The 7,001-nt window shown below is 41.6% G+C and overlaps 1 protein-coding gene across 1 annotated transcript in view; it reads right to left on the bottom strand.

The window, feature by feature from the left end:
* LOC106951425 (semaphorin-6B-like) overlaps positions 1-4,699 on the bottom strand; it is a 40,234-nt gene extending 35,535 nt beyond the window's left edge. The window contains exon 1 of the mRNA XM_015038964.1: positions 4,033-4,699. The gene's annotated coding sequence lies outside the window, so the exon portion shown is untranslated. The remainder of the gene's footprint in view (positions 1-4,032) is intronic.
* Between the last annotated feature and the right edge of the window lie 2,302 nt (positions 4,700-7,001).

Below are 7,001 nucleotides of genomic sequence, written 5' to 3'. Positions count from 1 at the left end.
GGGGGGGGGGGGGGGGGGTTGCCACTGGAAACAGACAGACTTGTCTTTCTTGTAAGTAAGGGAAAAGAGCAGTAACCTTTTCACTGAAAGCTGACCTGCAGTGTGCAGCGATTGATGAGGGGGGAGGGGCAGAGCTGCTCGTGCTTATGGGGGACACTGATGCTGGTTTAGTTTGAGGCAATATGACAGAACACATCATAACCTATGCCACATATGTGTGCAAGCAGTAGTGTGTCGTCAGGGTAACAGACCCAGAAGGGAAACTCAGATGTCTCTTTCCTTCGCAACGCTCTTCATTTCATTTTTCATTGATCCCAAAATGTTCCCAGGTCAGAAAAGAAACATACATCACCATCAGGATCTGGAGGTTTTGAGGCGTCCCCATCAGATACCCCAGATATCTAAAGTGATTTTTTTGGTTTTGGAGGAACATAAGTTCTTCTCTGGGTTCTGTCCTGCTGTCTGGGCTCCAGTCTCTCTAAGCCTGGGTTCAACTGTGGAGGCAGCTAAAGTCGACTCTATGTATCTGAAATCTTGTTGTTTTGGTCATGATTTATATCTCACCACATTTTCTTTTCTTCATAACAACAAGTCAGAGCTCCTTTAACAACAAAGTATGGGTGAAAAAAACAAACAGTTTTTCTGACACGCATAAAAAGTTTATCATCGTAAAATATCTTCCGGGTCAGAAATAAAAAAAAAAAAAAAAAAAGAGTTTGCCTCAATTAGAGAAGCACTGCTTTAGCAGAGCCCGAATTCACGTGGTGCCACAATTCCTGTGTCAGACTTTTTCCTTTCTGTATACCTCTCTGGTAAAGTAAGGCAATTTGTTTCTCCTGACAGAGAGAGCTGTGAGGGTGTTAGGTAACCTTCCAGCGCCTTTTGCTTGTTTCACTCTATTTCAGACGCTGAAGCTCTCAGACTGCTGTCCTGTACTTTTATAGAAGCATTCCCAAGACTTCGGTTTCGACATACTAATCTACTGTTTATTTACTCTCCGGGCTGAATTACCTCACAGTCTGATGAGATTTTTTTTTTTTTTCCTTTTTTTCTAACCAAGACCTGAGATGGCCCTGTTCGAAGATTGAATGGCGAACCCAAAGGATCGATACAATTCAATAATGTCCCTGTGGGTATTTGTCTCAACCTGAGATTGCTTCACCCTGCAAGCGCCGCGGCTCTATAGCTCCAAATTTGTGACATTATTTTCCTAATTCAGATTTCAGATCCAGGCCTTGGACACATAGGCTGAATTTTCTCTTTGTTTTCCTTCAGCCTGGTATGTGGGCGTTTCTAGCTGTATGTTTGGGTGTTAGCTGCACTTTCAAAACGACGGGCCGAAGGAAACAGGGGCTGCACCTGTTGTTCCCTGTGGGCGCTGTGTGGTGGGCTTAGCACCTGCTCGCACGGCTGTCTGTGTGGCTGTCTGTGTGGGCAACAGGGAAACCATTCACAGCCGCTCAGACGGCTGCCTGCAGCCCCTCTCCCTCGGTGCTGGTTCGCTCGGGGGCTTTCTGCGCCATCATTTCTTTTTCTGTATTTTTTTTTTTTTTTTTTTTACATTCTCTGCCGATCCCTGTGTGGCCTGCGCGCCCTGGTCGCTCTCTGCCACACTTTATCCTTTGTACGCTCGATCTGTCTGTCTGTGTTTCTGTCTCCCCGCCTCCTCCCTCCCTCTCGCTCCTTTTTATTTCGCGATGCCAGACGTTTCTCTCTTTTTTTTTTTTTTTTTTTTTTTTTTTTGGAAAATAAACAGAACCGCAAACATGAACACGCAGCAGCTGGGAGCTGTTACGGTCCCGCTGTTGAACTCAATGGCTTTTAGTATAAAAGACAAAGTTGTAGGAAGAAAAAAAAAATCCATACAGAGTAACAACTAAATCACTTCAGTAAGAGCTGAATGTGAGCGTTTCACCCAGACCAGAGAAGTAGGGAGCGTGTGGGTGACTACAGGCAATTTAGTTATTGTAGCTGTAAGACATTTTGGACAATGAGCATAATTCAAATTACTCTCGACTGCAGAGGCAGCTCTTTACATGAATGGGGGGGCCTAGGCAAGACCCCCCACAGCATCCAGATGTAACCAAGTGAAAACACATTTCTTCCTGCAACAAAGGTTATTCTGCAAAAAAGAAAAAAAGAAAAAGAAAAAAGAAAACCATTCTTGAATAGAATGATATGTGAAACGGGTCTGATTCTGACATGTGCTGAAAGCCACTCAAAGAGAAAGATGTCATTACTGAAAACGCAGCACAGAAGTCCAGCTCACAGTTTGTAAATGCATTCAGGGGCAAAAGCCCTGAGAAACACGCGCTGTGGTGTGTTGAAACTAAAATTCAAGTATTTTCCCATAATGGCCACTGGTGAACTTGGAGAACAAGAGAAGCTTGGAAGCTTGAAAACATCATGTCTACTGTGAAGTAGAGTGGTGGCACCATGATGTTATGGTGCTTTTCTTTTTTAATGCTTTCTCAAACAATGTCTCAAAGAATCTCAGGTCACTCTGAAACAGTCCGGTTCAGGTTTGACCAGTCTCGATTAGATGATCAGCAGCAGGTCCAGAGAGTCAGATACCACCTTCAGCCAAGCCGGCTTCCGCGTGCGCAACACTAAATCCCCATCGACCGTACATGCAAATACAGAACGGAAAACTCGTTAAGAGGTGCAAATAGCAGATTAAGGGAGGAGCAGCGTTCAGCTTTTACCTCCCTCGAATGCTGCAGCCTCAGAGCTTTTCTGTCTAGCTGCGTTTCTCTCATAGAAGAACAAGCTAGAGCAACTTCTTCTGCTAACTTCTGCTAAATGTAGAAGGTACTCCTAGACCAAAGCTGCTGCATGTCTGCTTTGTCCTGTCAAAAATCCCAGTTGGTAGTGGCAGATGGCCCCTAGCACTGAGCCAGGTTTTGCTGGGGGCTTCTTCCAGTTACAAGGGAGTCGGTCCTTTGAGATGTCACCGTGTGATTGCTGAGTATGAGTGATTACTGCAAAGACAGAAGCATAAAGGACTTGATGCATTTAAATGGGCTTCTTTTATGAAGGCAACATATTGGCAACTGGCAGTATGAACCTGTTTCCGCAGCATGGTGGGATGTAATTTGAATGCATGCAGTTGTATTGATTATTTATTTCCACATAGAGTGTTTGTCATGTAAAGTGCCTTGAGATTACATTTGCTGTGACTTGGTGCTAAATAAATTCATATAAACTCATGGCGCCCCCGAGGTCTTGGTTCCCTGGGAGATGAGCCACATCGACTCTATCTTTAAAAACAACCACTGCTCTCCCCATTGTTCTGAATATATAGTTGCAGACCTTAGGTGGGGGGGGGGGGCGTTTTTCAATAACTGAAAATGTATCATGACTCATTTATTCATATTTATTTCAACCTTTTTTTCTCTATGATTTATCCCGTGGATTTCTGCCGCCTGCCCTACCCCTCTGCTGTGCTGTGTGTGTGACTAATGACATAATCAATTGCCTTTATGGCTTCCAAATCATCACATCTGACCTTTTTCTGTTGTTAACATAAAACCTTGACCATGCACTTTATAAGACGTCATCAATTTACCCAGCGGGGACAATAAAACACAACACATGAAGGTGAGGAGGCTCGCTTAGATCAAGACCCATGATCCAAAAGGGAATTATGATCCAAATAGGATTTGTGATCAGGCTTGGTGCTCATCTCTATAATCCTATTTTGCATGACAAAAATATGACAAAAGCCCACAGTTACAGTCAGTGTGCAACACGTGAAAGAGCCAACGACGTGCAACAAAAGGCGTGCACAAAATATGTTAATATCACAGCAAACTTGCAGCAGACACAAAGACCAACTCGAACCCACCAGGGTCCAGACGGTGCCAGAGACGGAGCTATTTGTTTACTTGGAGACTATTAAAATGCACCATCGCTTTGGCACTAATAAAAACTGCGCACTTACACCTGATCACCCCCCCCACCTCCCCACCTACCTACCACCCCGTCCTCCTCGTCTAAGCGTCTCTCAATCCCACCATTTGGCACACTCACCGCACCAGATGGCCAGGTATGGGGAGGCTGGAGCAGGTGCCAACCCGCCCTCTCTGTCGTTCTTGTTTCCCTCAGTGGAGAAAAGGGTGACGGCTGCAGCAGCTCTCCTGGTATCCAAGGCTCTCTGGAATAACGCTCCTCAGCCGCACCTCACCTGCCTCTTCCCTCTACGACTCCGGCGCGTCGCCGAGGCATCACCGTTTATACGGAGCGCGTCCAAAACGCCCAGGCAACTACAAATCGTTTTGTTTGTATTTTTTTTCTTCCCGCACTCACTCACTCTCTCTCTCTCTTTTTCTTTCTTTCTTCTTCTTCAATGCGTAAACAGCGACTTACTGACGGTGTCTGTAGTCCAGATCCGTTTTCTTTCCCGGCAGCCTTGTTCCAGACCCTATAATATATACATATATATATTTATATATATATAAAATAAAACCACCAAACCCCGCAATGAAGTCCTCTTGTCAGGGAGGGACCAGCACCGGGTACGGCTTTGAAATCACTGGTCAGCAGAATGTAATCCCCTTTGTAAATTTACAGTGGCGAGGTGAAATGTCCAGCGCAGAGCAGGCACGGTGACAACAGGGGCCCATAATTCACACCCCCTGAAACAGAGTCCTGCAGTGGATCAATGATGAATGGAGGAGCACCCTCTCTCTCTCTCTTCATCTCTCTCTCTCTCTCTTCATCTCTCTCTCTCTCTCTCTCTGCTTTTCTTTCTCTCTCTCTCTCTCTGTCTCTCTCTCTCAAACACGCATTTTGTGGTAAGCTGTTGATGAGTTTGATAATATTAACAAAAGTGGAGTAAAGGGCTAAAATAAAAGCTTCAAGGGGAAAACCAATAACGCATTCATTAACAGGCAACATTTTTTTTTTTTTTGGAAAGTCAATAAACAGCCCTATAAATAATGCACATCTTGTCAAAAGCGTAATAAATGTGACAGATTAGGTTTATTGTCTTTAACGACAGAACACAGATGGACGCTGTTTAAACCAGAGCTTAAACAAACGAAAGCATGTCGAAATAAAGGCACCCTGGATCTGGATCACTGAGATAATGAGCCGTAGGTTTTAGTTACTGATAAATTTGCATGCGCGAATGCTAACAGCCCCCCACCCACCACTCACAGCAGCAAACGACATTAAATGTTCCGCATAAATCTCAACTTTAACAAAGCTGGGAAATTCAAGTCATATTAATGAACAGATTAAAAAAAAACACAATACCTTTATATTTTTTGTAAATTGTAACAAATAAGTACAATTTCCTTTTATTCCCATTCAAATGAGCTAAAATGACAAGACAAAAAAAATAAAAACTCCTCAAACATTGAGGAAAGAAACAAACTTTCATCAAATGTTCCTGTTTTAGCTTAGAATAATGCAGTTCAGATTTAGAGTCCTTGTCAAATGGTGTTTTACTAAAAATCTGAATCTTTTTTTCCAACTTCCAATCTTTTTTTTTCAAAATATCTTTCTCTTTCTTTTATTCAATGTCACATGCTCTAAAGCACTTTGAAATGCCTTGCTGCTGAAATGTGCAGCAAGGCATTTCAGCAGCCTTGCTGCACATTTGATTGATTGATTTGACGTGTCTACATTTTCAAGATTATAAACAAAAGTTATTGATATGCCCTCAGGTTTTCTTATCTGCAGCTAGAAAGCTTAAATTTCGATGTGAACTTTGCAGCCCTGGCCAGCTAGAAATTATGACTTTTTTTTTTTTTAATATGGGAGCGGGCAAATAAGAACAGAAAGTTTCTTTACGGCATGACAAAAATATTAATTTTCAATTGAAGTTGATCCCCCATAGGGTGGTGAGTCATAGAGCACATATATATCAAAAAAAAAACACCAGAATGTATTTTACACTGTTTTAAATATACAGCTAAAAGCTTAACTGAGAAGCAAATAGCTATGGTCTCTGTTAACAGAGGAGGCATATTTATCTCATTTCATTTTATTTTGCTGTTATATTGTCCTAAAGCCTTTCTGATTCCTCAAGACAACATTGGGAGACTTGTTATGAACACAGTCATAAGATTGCTCTAAGGTACAAAGGAAAAAAATACACAGTGTCCTAAGATTAGGAAACTTTTTTTTGCATATACTCTTGAAAAAAAAAAAAAAAAAGACGTTGCATTTCCCTGAACTTTAAAGTTTATTCAATTCTCCTTCCTTATCTTCCTTACTGTGGATTGGGGCAACATACAATTAGGATTGGAGCACTTGATTAATTTCTCTGGCTCCATAAATGGGCAAGTTTAGAGCTTTTTAGCAGAGACTGCAAAAAAACAAAAACAAAAAACAAAAAACAAAAAAAAAAACTGCATGAACTTTGACTTGCTTAAAGAAATGGATGCACTCAGACAGACATGTTTGGATCAATGCAAACAGAGTCAATAAAAGACAGTAGGGACAAAACTATTGCACTTCCCACTTTTGAAGTCCTGCATTTACCAGATGACAGTGCAGAGGAGTGGCTGATGATCATGAGAACAAAGCACACAATGGTTCTTTATGTGATCGTCTGAGAGCTTGGGCAAAGAGGCACACATGGTGTTGGAAGTGGTAAGAAAAAATAAGATTCATTTTTAAACTATTATCAGTTTCTTAGATGCAATCAACGTATTGCAGATTGTACTTACAGAAAGTAGTAATCTACAAAAGTATGCAGATGATTAGTGTAATTTCTAATTAGTACTGATTAAAAATTCCTCTTGTGTAATAATATTTCACCTTAAATTAAATATTCATGCTATTATTTTAGTGTCCTAGATCTGTGTTGTAGTGCTATCAATATTGGATGACAAATTTTATTTGGACCATTTTACAGAAACGCATTACTTTCTTTTCTTTTTTTTTGCATCGTTTTGAACTCTGCCATTCCTTTCACAGTAGTTTCTCATGTCTGAATGTGCAGTTTTAATGTCTGATTCAGCTCCATTTGTATGCTGTACATGGAAAGC

Source organism: Poecilia latipinna, unplaced genomic scaffold, assembly GCF_001443285.1.
Source record: "Poecilia latipinna isolate Pla-1442-1.1 unplaced genomic scaffold, P_latipinna-1.0 Scaffold459, whole genome shotgun sequence".
Taxonomy (NCBI): domain Eukaryota; kingdom Metazoa; phylum Chordata; class Actinopteri; order Cyprinodontiformes; family Poeciliidae; genus Poecilia; species Poecilia latipinna.
This window is presented reverse-complemented; position numbering and strand designations above follow the sequence as displayed.